The following is a 25,675-nucleotide window of genomic DNA, read 5'->3' as shown; positions in this document are numbered from 1 at the left end:
TCTTCTATTCAAGAGGGAACCTCTTCAGAATAGGTCCCCTTTCAGATCCATGCTGAACTGTGGCCACCAGAGAGACATGACGGGCAGTCAGGTCAGAACAGAGAAGGCATGCTTAGAAAGTATCATATTGCTCTCTCTCCCCCCCCCCCCATGCACGTTAATTAAACCTGTCTGTGTTGTGTGTGGGCATCTTCTGAACAGGGATTTGGTCACTCAGAAGTGTAACTGGATGCTCAGAGAGAGAGGATGGAAGTTTGGGAATCCTCTAAACTGAGAATCATTACATCTAAGTATGTTGTGTCCCTTCCCCTTCATTCTGTAAACTGATATATAGACCACCAAGTCTCTTGGGAAAGATATAGCCCAACTTTCTTGAAAACTCTGACTTCTCATATATTTTCCCTCTTCCATTTTTGTTCAAATTCCTGCTCAATTTTAATCATCTGCGAGCTTGTGTCACTGAAAAATCCATCACAGAACTAGAGCTCATTCTGTTGAGATACCTGCTATGAGCATATGTGTAAAATACCAAGTTCTGCTAAATGAGATCTCAGGCTGTAAAGAAAGATCAGCCGCTAATAAAGAATGCCCCTTATATCACACAAGGTCCCTTATGTTCTCTCTCTTTTGGTTTCCAGGAAACAGCATGGTCATTTCTGACGTTGGTTGTGTCCAGAATTGTCAAAATTCCAAATCAGAGGATCTTTTCATGTGGAATGAGTTCATTTGCTGTCACAGCGAATATTGCAATAAATAGGCTAGCGTAGCTTAGAGCAGCCACAACCTCAGTGTCAAGACATCAGAAGCAATGTGCTCTTGTCACTCAGGTTTTCCCCTTCTCCCAACTTGTTGCTCTTCTGAGAAACTGGGGGACAGATTTCAGCATGGGCCTCTTCTTTCCCAATCTGCAGCTGCCACCGCCAGACATAATGCTAATTTCTTCCCTTCTTGCATGTGCTGTGCTAACAGAACCAGAGAGGTCTTTGGAGTCAGGTGAGAGTCTATGAAGGAAGCTTTCCAGTTTTCCTCCCAACGATACTTTATCTGGATAATCTCCCCACATGGTTCCTTCTGTGTGTGAGCAAGAGTGGTTGTCCTGTTTAGAAATCAATTGCTCTTCCTTTATTTTGACTCCTTGCTCCCCACCATATCCCAGGAAGAGTGCTTCCAAGATAGATAACTAGCTGCTACTATAAAACTGCCCTGTCCTTCTGGCCCCATCAACCTTTCAACTTATTCTAGGATGCTGAGATCAGACTTCATGGTCCAGCTCTTGAGATGGTTCCAGTGGCTATACAGTACAGTCGTACCTCAGAAGAAGAAGAAGAAGAGTTTGGATTTGATATCCCGCTTTATCACTACCCGAAGGAGTCTCAAAGTGGCTAACATTCTCCTTTCCCTTCCCCTCGCCCTCACAACAAACACTCTGTGAGGTGAGTGGGGCTGAGAGACTTCAGAGAAGTGTGACTAGCCCAAGGTCACCCAGCAGCTGCATGTGGAGGAGCGGAGATGCGAACCCGGTTCACCAGATTACAAGTCTACCGCTCTTACCACCACACCACACTGGCTCTCAAGTTGAAGGGAATCCATTCTGGAAGTCCGTTCGACTTCCAAAATGTTCGGAAACCAAGGTGCGGATTCCAATTGGCTGCAGGAAGCTCCTGCAACCAATTGGAAGCCATGGAAGCCCTGTCGGACGTTTAGGTTCCAAAGAACGTTTGCAAACCAGAACACTCACTTCCGGGTTTGCGGCATTCGGGAGCCAAAACGTTAGACTCGCAAGGCATTCGACTCGCAAGGCAGGAATGTATGTTGTCATCTCTATGTAGAAAAGTATTTGGGTGGGAGGGAGTTCAGCAGAAATGACAACTTGCAGGAAGGGTTTTGCCCTCCTGGATCCTCCTTGAATTGCATTTATTTGACTGAATTAATAGCTCCAAAGGCTGTTCTGTATTAAAGCACAGGAAACACTGAGCAGAAAGATACAACTTCATTTGAAACTTCCGTAACTTGCTTCTGTCTCTGGCAAGAAATGGCTTTGATTAAAACCAAGCAAACTTCATCTGAAGCACCAAAAGTGTGCTGTGTGTGTTCTTTCATTAACTAACAAATACAGGAAACTAATATAGCAAACCTGAGCATACAATGTCATTTCATGCAATCCCATTGTCCAAGTGGCGAGAGACTCCAAGCATGCCAGCCCTTACCCAGTGTTTGCTTTCTTTGGAATGAAGGTCAATGGAGTCTGTGGTATCTTTAGGATATATGATTTTATATACACATAGATGCAACCTGAGTAGAGGATGAAGGGACTCCCAGCCTCAACATCACAACAGATCTGGCTTCCCCATTAGGTTTCCATGGAAGCCCCAAGTCCAGCCCAGAGCAAGATACATCCCTGTGCCCAGCTTCCAGCATCTCAAAGCACAACTCTCACATAGCCCTTGTTGGCCTATTGTTCTCCATCCTAGGATGACATGGCGTCCAGCCAGGTGTGGCAGGAAAAGGCCCACCCATTGAGATATCTCCAAATTTGTCTGGCAGGGCAAAAAGCCCAGAATTAAGTTCAAGATATTAACTGATGCTAAAGAAAGAGGGGGCTTTGCCCTGCCAGACTTAAAGTTGTATTATGAATCAGCAGCTTTCTGCTGGTTGAAAGATTGGCTGCTTCTTGAAAACACTGATGTTTTGGATCTGGAAGGTTTTAACAATGCTTATGGATGGCATGCATATTTGTGGTATGACAAGGTTAAAAGTCACAAGGCTTTCAAGAACCATATTGTCAGGAAAGCAGTGTTTAATGTCTGGACAAAATATAAAGACTTATTGGAAAACAAGACCCCAAGGTGGTTATCACCAATGGAAGCTAAGGCCCAGAAAAGACTCAATATGGAGGCCAAATGGCCGAAATATTGGGAAATATTAGAAAAAGATGGAGATAATTGGAGGTTGCAGAGTTTGGAGAAACTAAAAGATAAAGTGCGAGATTGGTTACATTATGCTCAGATTAAAGAGGTTTTTAAGTTGGATAAAAAGATAGGATTCCAGGTGGAAAAATCAAAGTTGGAAACGGAATTGCTAGAACCTAAGACTAAGGTACTTTCAAGAATGTATAACTTGCTGTTAAAATGGAATACACAAGATGAAACGGTCAAATCGGCTATGACAAAATGGGCACAGGACATTGGGTACAATATCATGTTTGCTGACTGGGAAAGGTTATGGACCACCGGTTTGAAATTCACGGCATGTAATGCCTTGAAAGAAAATATTATGAAAATGATATATAGGTGGTACATGACTCCAGTCAAGCTCGCAAAAATATACCATTTGTCTGACAATAAATGTTGGAAATGTAAAGAAACTGAAGGAACGTTCTTTCACCTCTGGTGGACCTGCCCTAGAGTTAAGGCTTTCTGGGAAATGATATATAATGAGTTGAAAAAGGTATTTAAGTATACCTTCCCTAAGAAACCAGAGGCCTTTCTTTTAGGCATCATTGGCCAGAGGGTGTTAAAGAAGGACCGAACATTTTTTATGTATGCAACAACAGCAGCAATGATACTTGTCGCTAAGCACTGGAAAACCCAAGATTTGCCCACACTGGAAGAATGGCAGATGCAACTGATAGACTATATGGAACTAGCAGAAATGACCGGCAGAATCCGAGACCTGGGAGAAGAGGCAGTGGAGGAGGACTGGAAGAAATTCAAGGACTATTTACAAAAATATTGTAAATTGTATGAGTGTTAAGAAAGATGTAAGATTATAAATAATATGGCACCATTAAGTTAGTTGAAAGGAATATGAAGATAAGTGAAAATTTAAGAAAAGATAAATTTTGGATAAATATTATGTTAAAATTAAGCTTTTAAGGTTTGGGTAAAAATATCTAAAATTAGGGACACAATATTGGAAAATTATAAATCCCCGGGGATAGAGAAGGCGAGTACACATTCATAAATTCAAATGGGGCCAGCACAGTAGACTACTGTCTAACTAACAGACAGGCCTTCAAATCAATTAAAAAATTCACAATAGATAATAGGACTGAAAGTGACCATTTACCTCTTATCATCTCCACTACTGGCCAAAATTCAATTCAGCACTCTCACATAGAACATGAGGATATAGTCAAAGCAAATGATCCAGCATTGCGTAGGAAAAAATGGACACCTGAGATAGCAATTGCAGTTGAGAATAGATTGAATTCACAAACTGCAATTGAGTTAAGATCAATTATAATAAACAATTTATCAATAGACTCCTCCCTGACAGCTTATGAAAATCTCATTGAGTCCTTGCAGGATGTGGTCTCGGTTAATATAAACTCAGCCGGCAAGCCACGCACTGCTAAAGGGCGCAGCTGGTTTGACCAAGAGTGCCACACAAAGAAGGAAGCCTTAAGGAACGCCTATTTGGCCTATAGAAACGCTGGATTAAGCTCCTTACCTCAATCTTATTTCAAAATCAAAAAAGAGTACAAAGCCCTTTTGGCCTCAAAAAAAAGGCAGTCCGAACAAAATTCCTGGTCCCTACTATTGAATGCCTCACTAAACAATGAAACTAAACTCTTTTGGCAATTGGTCTCCGACTCAATGAAAAATAGTTCCTCAGCCCCAAGCTGTGTCATTCCAGCTCAGGTTTGGGAGAACCACTTCAGAAATATATTTATGGAAAATCCAAACCTCCCTTCCAGTTTACAGGAGGATGACAGGGCACAATTGTCACTGCTCCCTAATTGGAGGCCGGTTACTGTGGAGGAAGTCCATACATTAGTTGGGAATCTGAAGAGTGGAAAGGCTCCGGGGAAAGACTTTATCCCAGCTGAGTTGATTACATCAAACCAGCACTGGTGGGCTCCGCTTCTGGCAGCACTCTTTATGGTAGTAAATAACTCTGGTAAGGCACCATATAGCTGGAAACATGCTATAGTAGTTCCAATCTTTAAGAGAGGCCACCCAAACGTACCTTCCAATTATAGGCCTATTAGCCTGCTCTCAATAATTGGGAAACTGTATGCCCATTTCCTCAGTAGCAAATTGACAACTTTTCTAAATGAACATAATATACTATCTGAAGCCCAGGCAGCTTTCTGTGAGAATCATTCAACAACAGACCATTGTCGAATGCTGTCCTTCCTAGCTGAGAAGTATACCAGACACCTACAGGGTAAACTCTTCGTGGCCTTTATGGACCTGAAATCAGCATTTGACTCCATCCCCAGATCCCAGCTATGGTCCAAATTGAGTCTGATCTTGCAGGACAAATGACTTCTCTTTCTTATAAAAGCCCTGTACAATGGAACCAAACTGCAGGTCCGATGCGGTCGACAGGGACAGCTATCGAACAGCATCGAGATGACTAGGGGGGTGAGACAGGGTTGTATTTTGGCCCCCACACTGTTTTGTCTATTCTTAAATGACCTAGAAGAGAACTTAATGGACCCAGATGGACACATTCCAAAAATAGGAATGAGAAGGACCCCTTTGTTGTTGTATGCTGATGACGCAGCCATCATCTCGCGTTCCAGGCCGGGCTTGAATTATCTGTTGAGGAAATTTTCTGATTACTGTTCTGGAAATGGTTTATCCATTAATTATGAAAAATCTAAAATCTTAGTCTTCGAAAGAAGATTCTCCCAGTCTAAATGGGTGCTGGATGGCCATAACCTTGAACAGGTAAAATACTTCAGTTACCTAGGGCTTACATTCCATCATACAAGATCTTGGAAGCACCATTGGCAAACCTCCCTTCAAAAGGCGGAGATTACAAAGCTAGCCATACATAGATTCTTCTTCACAAAGGGCGGCAAATATGTTCCAGCAGCCTTAAGGGTTTTCAACGCAAAGCCCGTCTCCCAACTCCTGTATGCAGCAAATGTCTGGCATAATGGGGACCTGCCAAAGCTAGATGGTTTTCAGGCAAAATTTATACGATCTCTGCTGCAGGTACCTAACTGCGTCCCCAACTCCGTACTTTTGTTGGAAGCTGGTGAATGCCCAATTTCAGCTAGAGCATGGTCGGCTGCCCTAAGACATTGGCTCAGGATTTCAGTGTTTAATCTAGGGAAGGGTCTGTACCAACATTTGACCAATGAGGAATTTGTCAGCAAATGGCAGAAAACCATGGCTAAAAAAGCCACCTCTATTGGTCTGTCTCCCCCCCCCCCAACTGTATTACCTGGGCTATGAAGGCGCCCAAAAGGCTTTAAAGCAAAGATTATGGGACAATGCACACAGTGACTTGCGATCTCGATCACATGCAGTCTGTAGTCCACTGGCAGCAGGAGTTCAATATGGGTATGTCTTTGAGTTAACATCTTACATCAAAAACCTGACAGTACCTAACTATCGAAGGCTTTTTACCAAGGCCAGACTGAATGTCTTCCCCTCTGCAGTGCTGGATGGTAGGTTGAGAGGAGTTCCCTACCAGGACAGACTTTGCTCGTGTGCTCAAGACATCGATTCCATAAATCATATTTTGTTACATTGTGCGAAGTATGAGCAGGCCAGGGCTGAATTGATACTACCCTTGCTGGTGCCTTTCCCGGGAAAGTCAGAGATTCACTATGTCAGGTTCCTACTGGAAGACTGGACAAAAGCTAGAACTTTGGCAGTGGCAAAGTTTTTATCGGTGGTTGCAAGAACAAATGAGCCCTATATTCCAAACAAAGTGCTTGATTAACCTGGAGGTAGGCTGTATGAACTCTGTATTGATTTGTAATGTTCTGTTGGTCTCTGGACCGTAATAAAGATAAAAAAAAATAAAAAATAAAAAAATAAAACAAGAATTGAAATAAGGTGATAAATTGCTGGGTAAAGTTTGATAAACTTGGAACGCAGGAACGAGAGATGCGAGGAAGTCCAAAGAAGCGAAGAAAATATGGTTATTATAATGTTATATGTTACTTTGTTTTTTTTAATTATTGTATTAAGAAAATCTTTAATAAATATCTTATAAAAAAAGAAAGAAAAGGCCCACCCATTTGTCTCTATGGCAACAGAGCTCACTCTTTTAAGATGCAGACGGTGGGCATTTAACTCTTCCACACTTCGGTTTGTCCTGCTACTTTCCTCTGGGAAAGCCCACTGTTTGCTGCTGAATATGAAAGAAATGTAAACCAGGGTTTTCCCTAATTCTGTGATCAACAGTTGATTTTCTTAGGGAAAGTGGTGGGACAAATGGAAAAGACGCTCAGTCCTGTGCCTAGAAAGTGTTGGATGAACTGTAAACCTCTCGTACCAGTGTTTTCTAGGAATGGGACAAACAGAATTGTTGGTGTCTAAGGTAGAGGTTTTCAATCTTTTTGAGTCCATGGCTCCCTTGACCAACTGCATTCTTTCTGCGGCACCCCTGTGGGGCTCAGGAGCCCAGTTATGTCACCCCTTGTCTGCAGAGCTGGCAGCCCCTCACCCCTTTCTGGACACCCTCCCTTGTGGAGTGTTCCCTCAGGCTCCTCTCCTCTCCCCTCTCCTTGGGAGTCCTCTGGGCAGCTGCTGCCACCTCCCGTTGTCTCTTAGCTGCCACCCCCCCTGCCCCAAAGAGAGATGCCTCCTCACACTGCCCAACAGGGGCCCGGGAAGAGGATGCCCCCAGCCTTAGTGGCCCAATGGAGACTGGGCCAAGGTGAATGTGAGGCCAGCACCTTACTCACCTTGGGAGGCAGCAGCTGGGCCTGCTTGATGGAAAGGCTTCTCTTTGGTGCCAGGCACTCAGCTCCCAGGCAGGCATCGCACACAGCAAGCCCAAGAAACACAAGCATGGCGTCTGCCTGCCTGCCTGGTCTCCCACTTGTCTGGACTTTCTCAACAGCAAAGGCTGGCGGACTGACTGGCTGGGCCCCTTCACCCACTTACTTGCTTACCCCGAGGGCACCTCAGGTCCTGGCAACAAGCACCCCCTGGCTAGCCCCAGAAGAACCATTCACCTGGGGAGCTTGTAGCGAGGGCTGCGGCAAGAAACAACCATGCAAGCCTTTGGGAGGCAGACATGAGAGGGCATCAGAGGAGGAAGGGATGGAATGAGGGACTGAGGCCAGTGTTGCCCGCGGCATCCCTGACCATCATTCAAGGCATCCCAGGGTGCCACGGCACACTGGTTCAAAACCACTGGTCTAGGGTCATTCTCTTGAGAAAGGAACTTGCCTGACTGGTTCAGCCATCTTCTTCCTATAGCATTTAGCTTCCCACACACAGGCTCACAGGTCTTGAAGGGACCCAGGGCAACATCTGGATTGGTCCCCACAAACTCATAACAATATATGATTCCATCCTCCCCGCAAGGGCTTCAGGGCAGTTTTTATGGTCTCTTCATCTTCACAACAAGCCCAGCAAAACTGAATGCAAAGGTGAGGGAGGAACAGTGACTAATTCTAGACTTTAGCTTCACTATGGAGGGTCACTCCAGATGTCACCTGGGGGATCCCTCATAGACCTGAGATAAGGAAAACAGGAAGATGCCTTATGCCAAGTCAGAACACTGGTCCATATAGCTCCATCTGCACTGAATGTTGGTGGCTCTTCAAAGTTTCAGATGGGGGACATTCCCAGTTCTACATGGAGGTGCTGGGAATTCTGCCTGGGATGTTCTGCATGCAAAACAGATGCTCTATCACGAATATACAGTTCACTGAACTGCAGGAATTTTCACCCCTCTGCTCCTAAAACTATTTGGGGGGTTGGGAGTACCATTTTAGAAGTAATGGTGCACAAGTTGCCTCCCTCTTGCTGGATTGGGTTCTTGTACTCACAAGAGACACCATTCAACCACCTGCGTGGCCTTGGTGGGCGAACTCCAGACCACAATGTTCTTCTGCTCCTGGGCGTTGATGTTATCATTTTCTGCATTCTTGTGTACTAGGCCTGAGCCATGATCTGTGGGGTGACATTATGCTATGTGCCCATCACAGTGTGCTTGGAGTGGGAGGAGGAAGTTGAGAACAGCTAATTCTTATTCTAGCATATTTCAAATCAGTGGTACATTTCCATACTCTCGGTTTGCTGCTTTAGAGATTTTCCAGAGATTCAGTAAGAGGGTGCTGAAAAAGAAGGCATCGTGGACACAGGAGAAATCTGCAGTTCATTAGCCTCACAGCTTGGAGGATGCATACTGCACTGCCAGCCTGAATATCATCCTCAGCCCAGTTGAGGATTGATTGCCCCACAGACTTTTTGAAGGAGGAGGTGTTTCCTAAGCTTCTTCCATTATCACATTTCTGCTTGTTCCCCAGTTCACAGAGGCCACCATCTGAACCAGCTGGTAGGATTTCCTCAACAATGAAGATGAAAAAGCTTCTGGCGTTTGGGATATGGATGCTTCTTTGCTTTTGTACTGGTAAGTCTCTAAAGGACAACCGGAAGAGCAAAAATATTTTCAAATCTCAAGCTACGCTCTCGACATTTTGTAAACCAGCAATGACATTTTTCACATGCAAAAGCAATTTTAAGGAAGTTGGGGGCAGTGGGAGGGGTACTGCACATGATGTTGGGGGCCTGGAATTTTTCATCTTCATCCATCACAGTTTTGAACCCAGCTCCCCTACTTCACTCTACCCAATAGCACTTGCTGGTATGGTGGTATGTGTGTTTTGCTTTCCTGTTACAAACAGATTTGAACAAAACACCACAAAAGCCTCCTGAATGATAAGCCCTCCACATTGATTCTTGTCTCTCCCTCCTTCCATCCCTCCCCATTTCTGTTCCACTCACTCTTCTGCAGCAAATGCCTTTTGGTGTTACTATTGCGAAATAAAGCTTCCAGCGACTGCTTGTCCTCCAGAAGCAGAATTTTGTTGGGCTGGGATGGGAGCATCATGTTCCACACTGAACACTTATGTCAGTAAGTATGCGAGTGAGTTGGACTGACTCAGCAGGCTGAGGGATCCATTCCCTCAGGAATAATGCTTGGGAGTAGAGCTGTGTGCCTGCTGTAAGACCAGAGGCAATAAGTAGGTAGGACATCAAATGAGAATCTTATCACTTAGCCACACAAAAGCCAAAGGTTTCTAGACCTCCACAGCTCTCTCTGTCTGCACAAACAGGAAACATTCTCACATTCCAAGGACACATTCTGGCCATCCGGGAGAACTTGAGAAGGCTGTGGAGCAGTGGAGCGTGTGGTCTGAGGAGCAGGGATGCAGCCTGGGGCCAGAGAGAGGTCATTCCCCACCAATGCACTATAGCAGAGATGATTCCAGGTTGGCCATGGTGAAAATGCCCTTACTCTGAGCAGCTCCACCGATTCTGAAGGATGTATAGTAGCAGGTCATGCCTCAGACGTTATCTCCACCTTCAGAGGGTTTGTTTTCACTGGCTGTACAATGTTCTCCCTGATGAAATGCAAGGGCATCCACCCATATTGGCATTCTGCTGGCTCTTGAAGATGCCGAGCTGTGTCTCTTCCCCAGGAGACTGTGCCAGTACTGATGGCCTTCAAGCAGCTTTCCCTTTCAATGTAACACTGCCCTAAAATGATTGTTTTTCATGTATGGATGAATGGTGCCTCTTCACTTATAGATGAGGAAGGAAAGCCCATTTGAATTGGGCCCTACATCTGCTCCTTGCTCTTGACGAAGCCACCCAACCTGTTTCTACCTGCTTGACCTCACCCTAGGTACTATACCTGCTCAGAAGATCCAACTCACATGGTCAATGAATGCATGTGGAGGCAATGGGAATGTACCCTTTAGCCATGGCGCATCAGCATCAGTACACCCACAGGCCATGGCCCCCTAGTGGCTATGCAGTAGGTTCTTCTATGCAAGGGGGAACCCTTTCAGAGTAGGTCCTCCTTCAGATTAATGCTGGATTGTGGCCACCAGGGAGGCATGGCCAGTAGTCAAAACAGAGAAGGCACACCTTGCAAGTGTTACCTTTCTCCCCTATCTTCATGCACATTAATTCAACTTGTTTGTGCGTGCTGGCATCTACTGAATGGCGATTTGGTCACCCAAAAGTGTGACCTGATGCTCAGAGTGGATGGAATTTTGGGAACCCCCCAAATTGGGACTATATTCATCTATCTATTTTGTGTCCTCTCCCCATTCTTCATTCTGTAAGACTCATGGGGTGGGGACACATCTATTGTACTTCCTTGATAATGGGGACTTCTCAGAAATTTCCCCTTTCCCATTTTTGTAAGAAAAAAATATCACTATTTGTGAGCTTGTTTCATTGAGCAAAGAAACAGTATTCATTTTGTTGAGGAAGCCTATAAGGCCCCTGTGACTGAGCATAGATACAAAATATAGTTTGCTCATTGACATTTGAGATCTCAGGGTATCAATAATAATAATAATAATAATAATTATTTATTATTTATACCCCTCCCATCTGGCTGGGTTTCCCCAGCCACTCTGGGCGGCTTCCAACTGAATATTAAAAACAATACAGCATTAGACATTAAAAACTTCCCTAAATAGGGCTGCCTTCAGTTGTCTTTTAAAAGTAAAATAGTTATTTATTGCCTTGACATCTGCTGGGAGGGCGTTCCACAGGGCGGTTGCCACTACCAAAAAGGACCTGTAACCTTACTTCTCGCAATGAGGGAACCACCAGAAGGCCCTCGGCGCTGGATCTCAGTGTCCGGGCTGAACGATGGGGGTGGAGACGCTCCTTCAGGTATACAGGACCGAGGCCATTTAAGCCTCAAGAGAGATCAGTGATAACAGAGCAGAGGGTAACGAGTGTTTCATGCATTGTACAAGGTCTCTTACATTCTCTCTCTTTTGGCTTCTAGGGAATACAAAGATTGGTTCTGTGGTGGGTTGTACCCAGGACTGTAGGAATTCACATTCAGTGACACGTGGTTTAATACTTGAGGAGGTCATATGCTGCCCCACTGAGTACTGCAATTCCTAAGCTTGCATAGGCAGTGGAGCGAAGCCTAGGACAGAAAAAGCCTCAACATCAAGATGCTTGTCACTCTTTTGATAAATTGGAGGACACATTTCAGCACAGCGATGTTCTTTCCCGTCCTCTCTTGTCTCTCTGCAAGCACAGTCTGCAGCTGCCATCATCAGCCATCATGCATGTCTCCTGCCATATGCTTTGCTGTCAAGAACCAAACAGATATTGGGGGTCAGGTTACATACACACACACACCTTATTGGTCTTGGATCCTGTTCTAGGGATTAGTTTTTAAGGTCCAGCTCTTGAGATGCCTTCAGGGCCAACATCTTACCCTCCATTTGTGGCCAAGGCCTTGAGGGCTGGAAGCTGAGAAGAAAGGACAGCTTTGTGTGGTGGCGAGGGATTGTGCTACCCCTCTACTGCCCCTCTTTGAAATTGAATTCATTTGACTGAATTAATTGCTTCAGAGGGGACTTTGTACATACTTTAAAATAAATAAATACAGAAAACATTGTGGGGAAAGATACACCTGACTGCGTGTCATGCGAAGTTTCCATTAACTTGCTTACTTCTCTGGAAATAAACTGCTTTGATTAAAACCAATCAAACTTTTCTGAAGCACCAAAACTTTATACGGGTATCTTTCTGTGTGAATAATTTCATAAAGTTCCTATCAGTTTATACTCACAACAATTTAAAGGACTACCTAGACAGCTTGAGCAGGAGGTAATGGTGCACAAGTTGCCTCCCTCTTGCTGGAGTTGGGTTCTTGTACTCACAAGAGACACCATTCAACCACCTTCGTGGACTTGGTGGGCGAACTCCAGACCACAATGTTCTTCTGCTCCTGGGCATTGATGTTATCATTTTCTGCATTCTTGTGTACTAGGCCTGAGCCATGATCTGTGGGGTGACATTAAGCTAGGTGCCCATCACAGTGTGCTTGGAGTGGGAGGAGGAAGTTGAGAACAGCTAATTCTTATTCTAGCATATTTCAAATCAGTGGTACATTTCCATACTCTCGGTTTGCTGCTTTAGAGCTTTTCCAGAGATTCAGTAAGAGGGTGCTGAAAAAGAAGGCATCGTGGACACAGGAGAAATCTGCAGTTCATTAGCCTCACAGCTTGGAGGATGCATACTGCACTGCCAGCCTGAATATCATCCTCAGCCCAGTTGAGGATTGATTGCCCCACAGACTTTTTGAAGGAGGAGGTGTTTCCTAAGCTTCTTCCATTATCACATTTCTGCTTGTTCCCCAGTTCACAGAGGCCACCATCTGAACCAACTGGTGGGATTTCCTCAACAAGGAAGATGAAAAAGCTTCTGGCGTTAGGGATATGGATGCTTCTTTGCTTTTGTACTGGTAAGTCTCTAAAGGACAACCGGAAGAGCAAAAATATTTTCAAATCTCAAGCTACGCTCTCGACATTTTGTAAACCAGCAATGATATTTTTCACATGCAAATGCTGAGATGGGTTTTGCATACCCCAGATTGCTTATACAAATGGTAAGCAGAGATTTGTTTGTTTGTTTGTTTTTCAACATGGTATTTGACTTCTGGCCTCCATTAATGAGATACACAAAGATTCAAACGCACTTCTCGTTTATGTCTGTGGACCAGTTTGTATGATCAGCAGGATCGTGTGCTTCCCTGTTCTCAGCTTAGTTGTTGAAATTGGAGCTGTAGGTATATGGTGGTGGTGGTGGGGAGGGTTTACGGCTGGGGGCTCACTGAGATTGACTTTGTTCCTCTTGTTTCCTTCCCTCTTATTCTCACCTTCTGGGTTAAATAACTCCTACTTTCATTCCCTCCCTGCATCTTATTCAGTTGCCAGCTAATTGTTCCTCCTATTTACTTTAAGGAAGTTGGGGGCAGTGGGAGGGGTACTACACATGATGTTGGGGTCCTGGAATTTTTCATCTTCATCCATCACAGTTTTGAACCCAGCTCCCCTACTTCACTCTACCCAATAGCACTTGCTGGTATGGTGGTATGTGTGTTTTGCTTTCCTGTTACAAACAGATTTGAACAAACCACGAAACCCCCCTGAATGATAAGCCCTCCACATTGATTCTTGTCTCTCCCTCCTTCCATCCCTCCCCATTTCTGTTCCACTCACTCTTCTGCAGCAAATGCCTTTTGGTGTTACTATTGCGAAATAAAGCTTCCAGCGACTGCTTGTCCTCCAGAAGCAGAATTTTGTTGGGCCGGGATGGGAGCATCATGTTCCACACTGAACACTTATGTCAGTAAGTATGCGAGTGAGTTGGACTAACCCAGCAGGCTGAGGGATCCATTCCCTCAGGAGTAATGCTTGGCAGTGGAGCTGTGTGCCTGCTGTAAGACCAGAGGCAATAAGTAGGTAGGACATCAAATGAGAATCTTATCACTTAGCCACACAAAAGCCAAAGGTTTCTAGACCTCCATAGCTCTCTATGTCTGCACAAACAGGAATCATTCTCAGATTCCAAGGACACATTCTGGCCATCTGGGAGAACTTGAGAAGGCTGTGGAGCAGTGGAGCGTGTGGTCTGAGGAGCAGGGATGCAGCCTGGGGCCAGAGAGAGGTCATTCCCCACCAATGCACTATAGCAGAGATGATTCCAGGTTGGCCTTGGTAAAAATGCCCTTACTCTGAGCAGCTCCACCGATTCTGAAGGATGTATAGTAGCAGGTCATGCCTCAGACGTTATCTCCACCTTCAGAGGATTTGTTTTCACTGGCTGTACAATGTTCTCCCTGATGAAATGCAAGGGCATCCACCCATATTGGCATTCTGCTGGCTCTTGAAGATGCCGAGCTGTGTCTCTTCCCCAGGAGACTGTGCCAGTACTGATGGCCTTCAAGCAGCTTTCCCTTTCAATGTAACACTGCCCTAAAATGATTGTTTTTCATGTATGGATGAATGGTGCCTCTTCACTTATAGATGAGGAAGGAAAGCCCATTTGAATTGGGCCCTACATCTGCTCCTTGCTCTTGACGAAGCCACCCAACCTGTTTCTACCTGCTTGACCTCACCCTAGGTACTATACCTGCTCAGAAGATCCAACTCACATGGTCAATGAATGCATGTGGAGGCAATGGGAATGTACCCTTTAGCAATGGCGCATCAGCATCAGTGCACCCACAGGCCATGGCCCCCTAGTGGCTATGCAGTAGGTTCTTCTATGCAAGGGGGAACCCTTTCAGAGTAGGTCCTCCTTCAGATTAATGCTGGATTGTGGCCACCAGGGAGGCATGGCCAGTAGTCAAAACAGAGAAGGCATACCTTGCAAGTGTTACCTTTCTCCCCTATCTTCATGCACATTAATTCAACTTGTTTGTGTGTGTTGGCATCTACTGAATGGCGATTTGGTCACCCAAAAGTGTGACCTGATGCTCAGAGTGGATGGAATTTTGGGAACCCGCCCAAATTGGGACTATATTCATCTATCTATTTTGTGTCCTCTCCCCATTCTTCATTCTGTAAGACTCATGGGGTGGGGACACATCTACTGTACTTACTTGATAATGGGGACTTCTCAGAAATTTCCCCTTTCCCATTTTTGTAAGAAAAAAATATCACTATTTGTGAGCTTGTTTCATTGAGCAAAGAAACAGTATTCATTTTGTTGAGGAAGCCTATAAGGCCCCTGTGACTGAGCATAGATACAAAATATAGTTTGCTCATTGACATTTGAGATCTCAGGGTATCAATAATAATAATAATAATAATAATAATAATAATAATAATAATAATAATAATAATTTATTTATACCCCACCCATCTGGCTGGGTTTCCCCAGCCACTCTGGGTGGCTTCCAACTGAATATTAAAAACAATACAGCATTAGACATTAAAAACATTCCTAAAGAGGGCTGCCTTCAGTTGTCTTTTAAAAGTAAAATAGTTATTTATTGCCTTGACATCTGCTGGGAGGGCGTTCCACAGGGCGGTTGCCACTACCAAAAAGGACCTGTAACCTTACTTCTCGCAATGAGGGAACCACCAGAAGGCCCTCGGCGCTGGATCTCAGTGTCCGGGCTGAACGATGGGGGTGGAGACGCTCCTTCAGGTATACAGGACCGAGGCCATTTAAGCCTCAAGAGAGATCAGTGATAACAGAGCAGAGGGTAACGAGTGTTTCATGCATTGTACAAGGTCTCTTACATTCTCTCTCTTTTGGCTTCTAGGGAATACAAAGATTGGTTCTGTGGTGGGTTGTACCCAGGACTGTAGGAATTCACATTCAGTGACACTTGGTTTAATGCTGGAGGAGGTCATATGCTGCCCCACTGAGTACTGCAATTCCTAAGCTTGCATAGGCAGTGGAGTGGAGCCTAGGACAGAAAAAGCCTCAACATCAAGATGCTTGTCACTCTTTTGATAAATTGGAGGACACATTTCAGCACAGCGATGTTCTTTCCCGTCCTCTTTTGTCTCTCTGCAAGCGCAGTCTGCAGCTGCCATCATCAGCCATCATGCATGTCTCCTGCCATATGCTTTGCTGTCAAGAACCAAACAGATATTGGGGGTCAAGTTACACACACACACACACCTTATTGGTCTTGGATCCTGTTCTAGGGATTAGTTTTTAAGGTCCAGCTCTTGAGATCCCTTCAGGGCCAACATCTTACCCTCCATTTGTGGCCAAGGCCTTGAGGGCTGGAAGCTGAGAAGAAAGGACAGCTTTGTGTGGTGGCGAGGGATTGTGCTACCCCTCTACTGCCCCTCTTTGAAATTGAATTCATTTGACTGAATTAATTGTTTCAGAGGGGACTTTGTACATACTTTAAAATAAATAAATACAGAAAACATTGTGGGGAAAGATACACCTGACTGTGTGTCATGCGAAGTTTCCATTAACTTGCTTACTTCTCTGGAAATAAATTGCTTCGATTAAAACCAATCAAACTTTTCTGAAGCACCAAAACTTTGTACGGGTATTTTTCTGTGTGAATAATTTCATAAAGTTCCTATCAGTTTATCCTCACAACAATTTCAAGGACTAGCTAGACAGCTTGAGCAGGGGGAGAAATCCGGGGCGGCTGGGGGGGGGGGGAGAGACATGCAACTCAATTCTGTTAGAAAATACAATAATTACAAAGCTCATCTACAATATTATTCCCCCAGTAAGGTTTGGACCACAAAAGGGGATAACTTCCCAGTTCTCTGCTGCCTATATTATAGGGCTGGATCAACTATTTCAGCCTGGAGTTTGTTTGTTTTGTCAACCGTGGATGAGTGTTGGTGCTCCATACAGTTAGTGGGGAGATGAAAGTTTGAGCAAGGTGAACATCTCTGGGATTTTGGAAGGTACTTACTTTATATCCCTGACCAATCACTGAGGTCTTTGTGAGAGGCTCTCCTAGTGGTTCCCCCATGACTTGGATGCACAGCTTGCATCCACCAGGAGTCTTCCTTCATTGGAAGTTTTTAAGCAGAGGTCAGTTAGTCATCTATCATGGATACTTTAGTTGAGATTCCTGCACTGCTGCGGGTTGGACTAGATGACCCCCGTGGTCCCTTCCAACTCTACAATTCTATGGTTCTGATCTCCCTTGTGGCTGAGATCAGACAGACTCTCTCCATGCTGAACTTCAGGCGCTTGATGAAGACCTTTCTATTTTGGCGGTCATTTTAAGTCAGTTGTACTATGCCTATTTATTGATTTTCTGTTTTTACCTGGGGTTTTGTTTTGCTTTCAACACCGTATTATCTTAACTGATGGATCATTGCATCAAATGTTGTGTAAACCTCTCTGCAACCACCTTTGATGAAAAGCCCCATTTGCTCAGCAGATACCTATCTACCTCTTGGAGAGGCGGCTTAGCTTGTTTAAAAAATTAGAGAATAAAGGAAAGGGGAGAGAGCCACATTTGCAATCTCATAAAACTGAATGCACCCCCACCTGATTTTCTCCTGCTTCATGGAAACCACCAGTCATGAAAGGAGAGAGAGGAACGCTGACTGGCTCTCCATTTACCCTAATATGCAATTATGTATTGGTGTAAGTTTGGGGGAGTTTAGTCTGACTGTCCTTTCAAGGATCCCTTATTGGGAACACAGGAAGCAGCTTTCTACTGAGTCAGAACATTGGTCCACCTAGCTCAGAACTGTCTGCCCTGATTGACAGTGGCTCTCCAGAGTGTCAGGTGGCAGGCACTCCCAGTTCCACCTGGACATGTTAAAGACTGAAGGTAGGACTTTCTGAATGCAAAGCATGTGCTCTACTACTGATATACAGTTCATTGAACTACAGCAACGTCAAGCATTTATTTCACCTGCCCCAGAACCAGGGGCAACCCCCAAACCAGCTAGGGAGACAGCTTGCTGCAATTTTTAGCATCTCTCGGGGAGGTGAACATGGCTGTTGTCAAACCAGCATCTGTTCAGGGCTGCGCCAAGTCGTCCGGTGACTTACTGTAACAACTTCATGGTGAATTGCTTTTGACAAAAAAAATGCCCTATTGAATGGCAATACCTAGCTAATGGCAATAAATAAGTTGGCAGCAAGGGGCTTGACCTGTCCAAAGGCATTGCAGTCACGTTGCAAATGCGCTGTATACACTCACATTGCAAATGCACATGAGCTTATGGTTCCAGCAAAGGGATCTATTTTGGGGGTTGAGTAAAGGTGCACAAGTTGCCTCTCTCCTGCTGAAGTTGGGTTCTTGTGCTCACAAGAGACATCATTCGACTACCTGTGTTTTCAGAAAAGTGGCCTTGGTGGGCGAACTCTGGTCCATAATGTTCTTCTGCTCCTGCGCATTGATGTTATCGTTTTCTACATTCTTCTGTACTAGGCTCAGTGTGATCTTTGGGGTGACATTATGCTGTGTGCCCATTGCACTGTGCTTGGTGGGGGAGGAGGAGGAGGTTGAGAACAGGGAGTCTGTTAGCACACCTAATTCTTATTCCAGCTTATTTCAAATCAGTGGTACATTTCCGCACTCTCGGTTTAGAGCTTTTCCAGAGATTCAGTAAGAGGGTGCTGAAAAAGAAGGCATAGTGGACACAGGAGAACTCTGCAGTTCATCAGCCTCACAGCTTGGAGGATGCACACTGCACTGCCTGAATATCATCCTCAGCCCAGTTGAGGACTGATTGCCCCACAAACTGCTTAGTGGAGGGTTTGTTTGTTTGTTTCATTAAGCTTCCTCTGCTATCCTATTTGTGTGTCCCCACCCTGTCCCACGTTAACAGGGGCCATTCACATGACCCAGCTAGTAGGACTTCCTCAACACTGAAAACAGCTGAAGATGAAATGGCTTCTAGCTTTTGGGATATGGATTCTTCTCTGCGTTTGCACTGGTAAGTCCCTAAAGGAAAACTGAGCTGAAAGAGCTTCAAATCTCAAGTCAAGCTTTTCACATTTTGTAAATCAGTAAGAGCTACTGCATTTTTCACATGCAAGAGTTTTGGCATATTGCTAATAAAACACTTTAAAATATTTTTTTAAATTAAAAATATTTCTTTAAATTAAAAACTGTTTTTTATTTCTGACTTCTGTTAATGCACATGCATGCACAAATAGCATGCAGCAATCCTAAAGCCTGTTTAGTGTCAAGTGTGAAGATAGACCAAAAAAAAATCTACCCTTCAAAATTGGTACTTCTCTGTGGACTGGTTTTTTGTTTTACAATCAGCCATCTTCAAATATCTTAGTCCATGTCACATGCAAGAGGGAGCATGCTTGTTTTCTCTTGCTCTTGAGGGTAGAACTCGAAGCAATAGCTTCAAGTTACAAGAGATTCCAACTAAACATTCAGAAAAACTTTCTGAAAGTAAGAGCTGTTTGGCAGTGGAAGGGACTCCCTTGGGATGTTGTGGACTCTTCTTCCTTGGAGGTTTTTAAGCAGAGGTTGGATTGCCATTTATCATGCATGTTTTAGCTGAGATTCCTGCATTGGAGGGGGTTGGACTAGATGACCCTTGGGTCCCTTCCAGCTCTAAGATTCTAGGATTTTATGGGCTTATTTATTCTGCTGCTCTCAGAGGTAACTGTATGGGAAAGATATGGCTAGCTGATGTAAAAACTGGGACCTGCCAGACATTTTTTTTCATATAATTCTTTCTGAGCATGATGGAATGTCTGTTTCTCCTAGTGGGACTTGCTCTACTGTAATCAAAGAATGAAGTAGCAAGCAGTTTCACACACAGACCACACCAGCCTGGGGATGGCTGTTATGGAAATTTAAAAAGGAAATTGGGAAAATATTACCCGCAGAGGTAGCAGTGTAGCCCTCAAACCAAGTCATGCTCACATTAATTTTTTAAATTTATATTTCTGCATGCACTTTTAAGGATTTCCTCTTTAAAACCCACACAGAAACTGGGACAGGATAGACTTAGTCCTTTCTCCAGGCAGAACTGGGGTGGACTGGACAGGACAGGTCCACAGAGACCTAGTTTTGACTCTTGGTGAATTGTCAAAAATATACAATAATGGCATGATACATTCCACAATCTGGGAATTGTATTATGGGGAGCTTTTGGCCAACTAAACTTCCCTTCCTCATGGACAACAGACTTGCTGAAAACTCCCCACATACCTCACATATTGAATTAGCATTTCTTGCTCCCCAGGAGTATGTATTTGCATTAAAAGTAAAATATAATTTGATCCTGAATGAGTCTGCCAGTTTAAAATATTCTCCTACATGAGACCTAAATTGCTCCCATGTATCTAATTTTTAAAATCATATATATATATATATATATATATATATATATATATATATATATAATATCTCAGAACTAGAAGCATTTGTAAAGCAAATTTGCATTTAGGCCAATGTAAGTTCCTATTACAAACTCTCCCCCCTTCTTTCTTCTCCTCTTCTACAGCAAATGCCACCTGGTGTTTCCAATGTAGAAAGCCACGGAAAACTGGGATTTGTCCAGCAAAAAAGGAATTGTGCTGGGCTGGAGGTGAAGCAGCCTGCTATACATTAAACCTATATATTTGTAAGTGGACGAAGAATCATATATTTGGGTTCAATGCAGTGGAGGGTCTTCCAGATTGACTTCACAGTTCTAAAAACATTGTGGTTGCTTCCAGGCTGCAAATATTTTGCAGGTCGGATGCAATTGCCTACCAGTGAATTCAGGTAACACAGTTAAAGTGGATTTGATACTCTTGTGTAGAGATGGGGAATGTTTTTCAACTGGAAGGCCACGGTCCCATCTGGGTCACGCCCAGTGGCAAAAGTAGGCAGTGCAACAAATGCAAATTTGACCTTAGTCCAGTAGACATCCCTCTCTAGGCTCCATCTAGATAAGCAACAAGCATTCTCAGAGTTCAAGGATATATTCCACCCAGAAAAAATCCCTCAAAGAAGGTTCAAAGCAGGGGTGGTGAGGCAATGTGTCTCAGAAAGGTTTGTGCCCTGGGGAAAAGGCCAGAGATTCTCCGTTGCTGGTCTTGTGCAATAAACTTACTTCCAAATAATAATAATAAAACAGATTTTCCTTTGCAGCAAGGAAAGTAGCAAGAAAATGCATTGGAAGGCGTGGGAGAACAACTGCTTGATGTCAAATAACCTCCCCACAAACTAATCAGAATGACAACTACTGTTATCTATGCTCTGGTAACCTCAAGGTTAGATTACTGCAATGCATTAGGCGTAGGGCTGCCTCTGAAGACGGTTCAGAAACTAGCTAGTGCAGAATTCAGACGGTTTGAGCATATTACACTGATCCTGGTCTAACTGCACTAGCTACGGATTAAGTTTCCGGGCCCAATTCAAAGTGCTGGTTTTGACCTATAAAGGCTTAAATGGCTCAGGACTGCAATACCTCAAGGACTGCCTCTTTCCATATGAACCTACCCAGACCCTGAGATCATCTTCTGAGGCCCTCCTTCATGTGCTGCCTCCTCAAGAGGTCCAGAGGGTGGCAACACGAGAACAGGCCTTCTGTGAAGTGGCTCCCTGTCTGTGGAATGCTCTCCCCAGGGAAGTTTGCCTGGCGCCTTCATTATACACCTTTAGGCACCAGGCAAAAACCTTCCTTTTTAACCAGGCCTTTGGTTGACCTGATCAACATCCCATACCCTTTCAAAATGTGGCTCTTTTTTTGGGGGGGGGGGTATTATTGGGTTATTGCTTTTAATTTTAATTTATATACTGTGATCTTTTTATGTGAACCACCCTGAGACCTCTGGGTATAGGGCAGTATATTAATAAAAATAAAAATAAAAATAAAAATAAAAATAAAAATAAAAATAAAAATAAAAATAAAAATAAAAATAAATAATTATTAATAGTAATTAATGATACTCAATAAACAGCCCCACCCCATGTAAACTTGGTGCAAATCAATAAGGATGAATTCTCATTAAGCAGGCTGTCTTACACTCATAACCAGCCCCACCATTATGTCCTCTCCTGCATCAGTAAGGCCCCTTAGCAGGTTTACTGGGTAGAGGCAGCAGCAACCCTATAAGTACTAAGCTGCTCAAAGGGAAAGTCTGGCAGCTGCCATTTTCATTTTCCATAAAACGCCTAGCATGGCTACATTGGGAGATTGTGGGAAGTTTCAATAGCACCATGCCACTAGAAAAACAGTTAAAGAAGTAGAGTGGGCCTTTATTAATCACTGGTGGCTCTTGATATCAGCTGCTAAGGAGCATAGAGATGAGAGAGGCCAGCAAATTTACTGTTACATCGCTTCCTATCAGATCTACTGACCTTCAAGCATGTGAGTCTTGGCAGAATTGGGAAGAGGAAGAGAGCTGTTAGGGCTGAAGAGAACTATAGTTCACCAACATCGGGAGGCAAAAAGGTTCCCCATACCTGATTTAAATCATTGAGAGAGAGACAGGATTCAAGAGTGAAAGGCACATTCCTTTTCAGTGAGACCTCATATTATTCAGAAAGATCAGAGGGAACAGAGGGAAATGGCTGTTTTGCAACTCTCTTTCCAGCCAATGCAATGATCAGTTTCTTTTTCCCTTTTCAGCAAAAACCTTGATCGCTACCGTGGTTGGTTGCCTCCAGCAATGTGAAGGTTACAGATTATATGGTCCCTACACATGGCACGAAATCTCTTGCTGTTCTACAGATTATTGCAACATGTAGTTTTGAATGGGAAGTGGAGGTGATCTTAGGAGAACAAAAGCCTTCAGCACCAAGAGGTCAGGAGCAGCATGCTCTTGCTCATGATGTGCCAATAAATTTCTCCTGCATTCTCCACCACCACTTTATCAGTTAACAAGAAAAGAAAACGCCTTGAAAATTAGCAAGGAGAGAGAAAATATCCTGGTAATAGTCCCATGAGTGGGATGCAGGGTTTTTATTAATCTAGGCATACTCATCAGTTACGGAACATTTACAGTTATGCAGACAGCAGAGCAGCCACATATAAATGCTCAGTTTGAAGAGGTTCTTTTGGAGATCTTTTTGTTTTTATGACCCCTGACAATTTAGTATCATCAGCAAACTTGGCCACATCACTGCTCGCTCCTAACTCTAGTTCATTTATGAGCAAGTTAAAGAGCACAGGACCCAATACCGATCCTCAGGGGGCTTCACTTTATACATGTCTTCATTCTGAGAACTGTCCATTTATTCCTTCTCATTGCTTCCTACAACTTAATGAATTTGGGATCCACAAAATGGAAGCCTCTATTGAGGGATCCACTGAGTATTAGGCTTGGGCATGGTATGCACTGGCCTTGGCTGGATTGCCAAATTAACAGCACTTGCTTTAGATTTGAGGTGGCCAAGGGGTGTTTTGTGGGTGTCCTTTCCTTCATTGTGCAAATCATCTCACTCGTGGCTTGCACTCTGCAGCTTTCTTGAGTTGCCATGCTTTAGTCAAAGCCCTGGGGAAGACATCACAAGATTCCTCTTTCCAGAAATCACAGGCAGCCAGGGAGTCTGCAGAGAGATGCATACTGTAAAGAAGAAACATGAACCACACCTTTGGCTATCGCACAAGCAGCCCTGCTTTCACCAAAATACTAAAGAAATTCTGAAGTGCAGCAAAAATGAAGACAAAAAAATGGAGCCTTCCCACCTCACTCCTTGGAGGCCAAGAGAACCTTTTTGACAAATTGGAATAAAGATTCTGGCACAGCACCATTCTTTTCCTGCTTCTTTTGTCACCCTGCATGCCCAATCTGCAGCTGCCATCATCTATCACAATGTATGCCTTTTTCCCTTCTCCCGCGTTCTTTGCTATCAGAAGCAGCAGGATATTGGAGGCCAGGTGTGTTTGTGAGAGATGATGGAGAAGATGTATTATGATTTCTGCTCCTATTGATCCAGAGCAGACTCAGACGTATACTTAGCAGAGTAAAAATGTAAACACGTTGCAGGATTCCCCCCAAATAGACCAGAGGCAGTTAGCTTCATCCAGCAGAGCTTTTCACTACCAAAGGCAAATGTGCTTAATGGTCACAAATCCATACATCTTCAGGATTGGCACAGTCCATAAGAAATCCAGTTGCAGCAAACTTAACTTAAACATACTATAAGACTAAAACCTTAACACTTAAACGTACTACGTACAGAACACCACAGCAGAAGGAAAAAGAGACAGAAAGTGAAACCCAGGCTCCTTCTGGCCTATAATTATAGTTAGCATGACCTTGAGTGAAAGAGATAACAGAATCAGTTTTTAAACCAGCTGTACTCAGCTTCTCTGAAGGAATCGTCAAAACACCAGGAACCTTCTGCTTGTTTTCAAGCAGAACAGAAGCTTGCTTGTTAACTAGAAACTACCAGCTTGTATCACACAGAGAAGCTTTCAGAACCCTCTTGAATCTATTAGAATAGAAAATATCTCTGTACAGCAGATCAGTACCTTCTGCACCAAAAAATGCAAACTGACAAAGTGTCCAAACAGATACATATCCCATTGGCACCCACCGTGAATAATTTCCCAATGTAGTTCCTTTTATCAATAAACTTTCAGAAATCTGCCTGGAGGCCTTTCATAAGGTGGTAAACACACACTTAACTGAGACTAAGACTGCAATCCTGAGCACATATATTTCCCCACCATGGAACCGAAGAGAGTTTACATGGTGCCTGGCCTGTTACTTTATCCTTATAACAAACCAGTGAATAAGACTAGGTGGAGAGATAGGCATGTGTTGACTCATTTCTCTTCAAACATAAGAAAAGTGCTGCTGGATCAGGCCACAAGGCTCATATAGTTCAGAGTTCTGCTCTTACAATGGTCAGCCAGATTCTTATGGGAAGACCACAAGCAAGGGTCGGCTGCAAAACGAAACACAGGAGAGGGTTCCTGCACCTTTAAGAGAAAATTTCAGCAGGTTTAGCTTGCATGACATGCTACACCTGCCGAAATCCCATTTTCTGCACAACAATTAAAGGTGCAGGAACCTGATCCCTTTCTTATACAGCATCTTGCTATCCTAGTTGTAGGGTGGCTGCCTTTTATTTCTTTCCTTTGTAGGGCTCTTTAACAGCTGCCGGATGAGCAGGCATTCAGTGGGAAAACCAAATAGCTCTAGAGGTGGAGATGGAGATGTGGAATGACAACAGGGATGAGAGATTTGAAGCTGGGGGAGAGGGATTGTACCACTTCTTATTGGGGAAATTACCCTCCCCATCTGAACATTTTACAGCTGTTTTGTAGAATCTAGCATCTGCAGACATGGGTGCATTATACCTCAGTGACTTGCAGGCTGTTTGTTGATGATGGTGATGGTGATGATGATTAAAGGTAAAGGACTCCTGACAGTTAAATCCAGTCACGAATGACTCTGGGGTAGCAGTGCTCATCTTGCTTTATTGGCTGAGGGAGCCGACATTTGTCCGCAGAAAGTTTTTCTGGGTCATGTGGCCAGCATGACTAAGCCGCTTC

At 44.0% G+C, this 25,675-nt stretch overlaps 1 long non-coding RNA gene across 1 annotated transcript; it reads left to right on the top strand.

The window, feature by feature from the left end:
* Positions 1–9,225: 9,225 nt before the first annotated feature.
* LOC310833025 lies at positions 9,226–12,098 on the top strand. Its single transcript, XR_014558519.1, has 3 exons — positions 9,226–9,336; positions 9,721–9,840; positions 11,740–12,098. It is a non-coding gene; the product is annotated as an uncharacterized lncRNA (long non-coding RNA).
* Positions 12,099–25,675: the final 13,577 nt, after the last annotated feature.

This window comes from Podarcis gaigeae, assembly GCF_964106915.1.
Source record: "Podarcis gaigeae genome assembly, chromosome: 15".
NCBI lineage: Eukaryota > Metazoa > Chordata > Lepidosauria > Squamata > Lacertidae > Podarcis > Podarcis gaigeae.
This window is presented reverse-complemented; position numbering and strand designations above follow the sequence as displayed.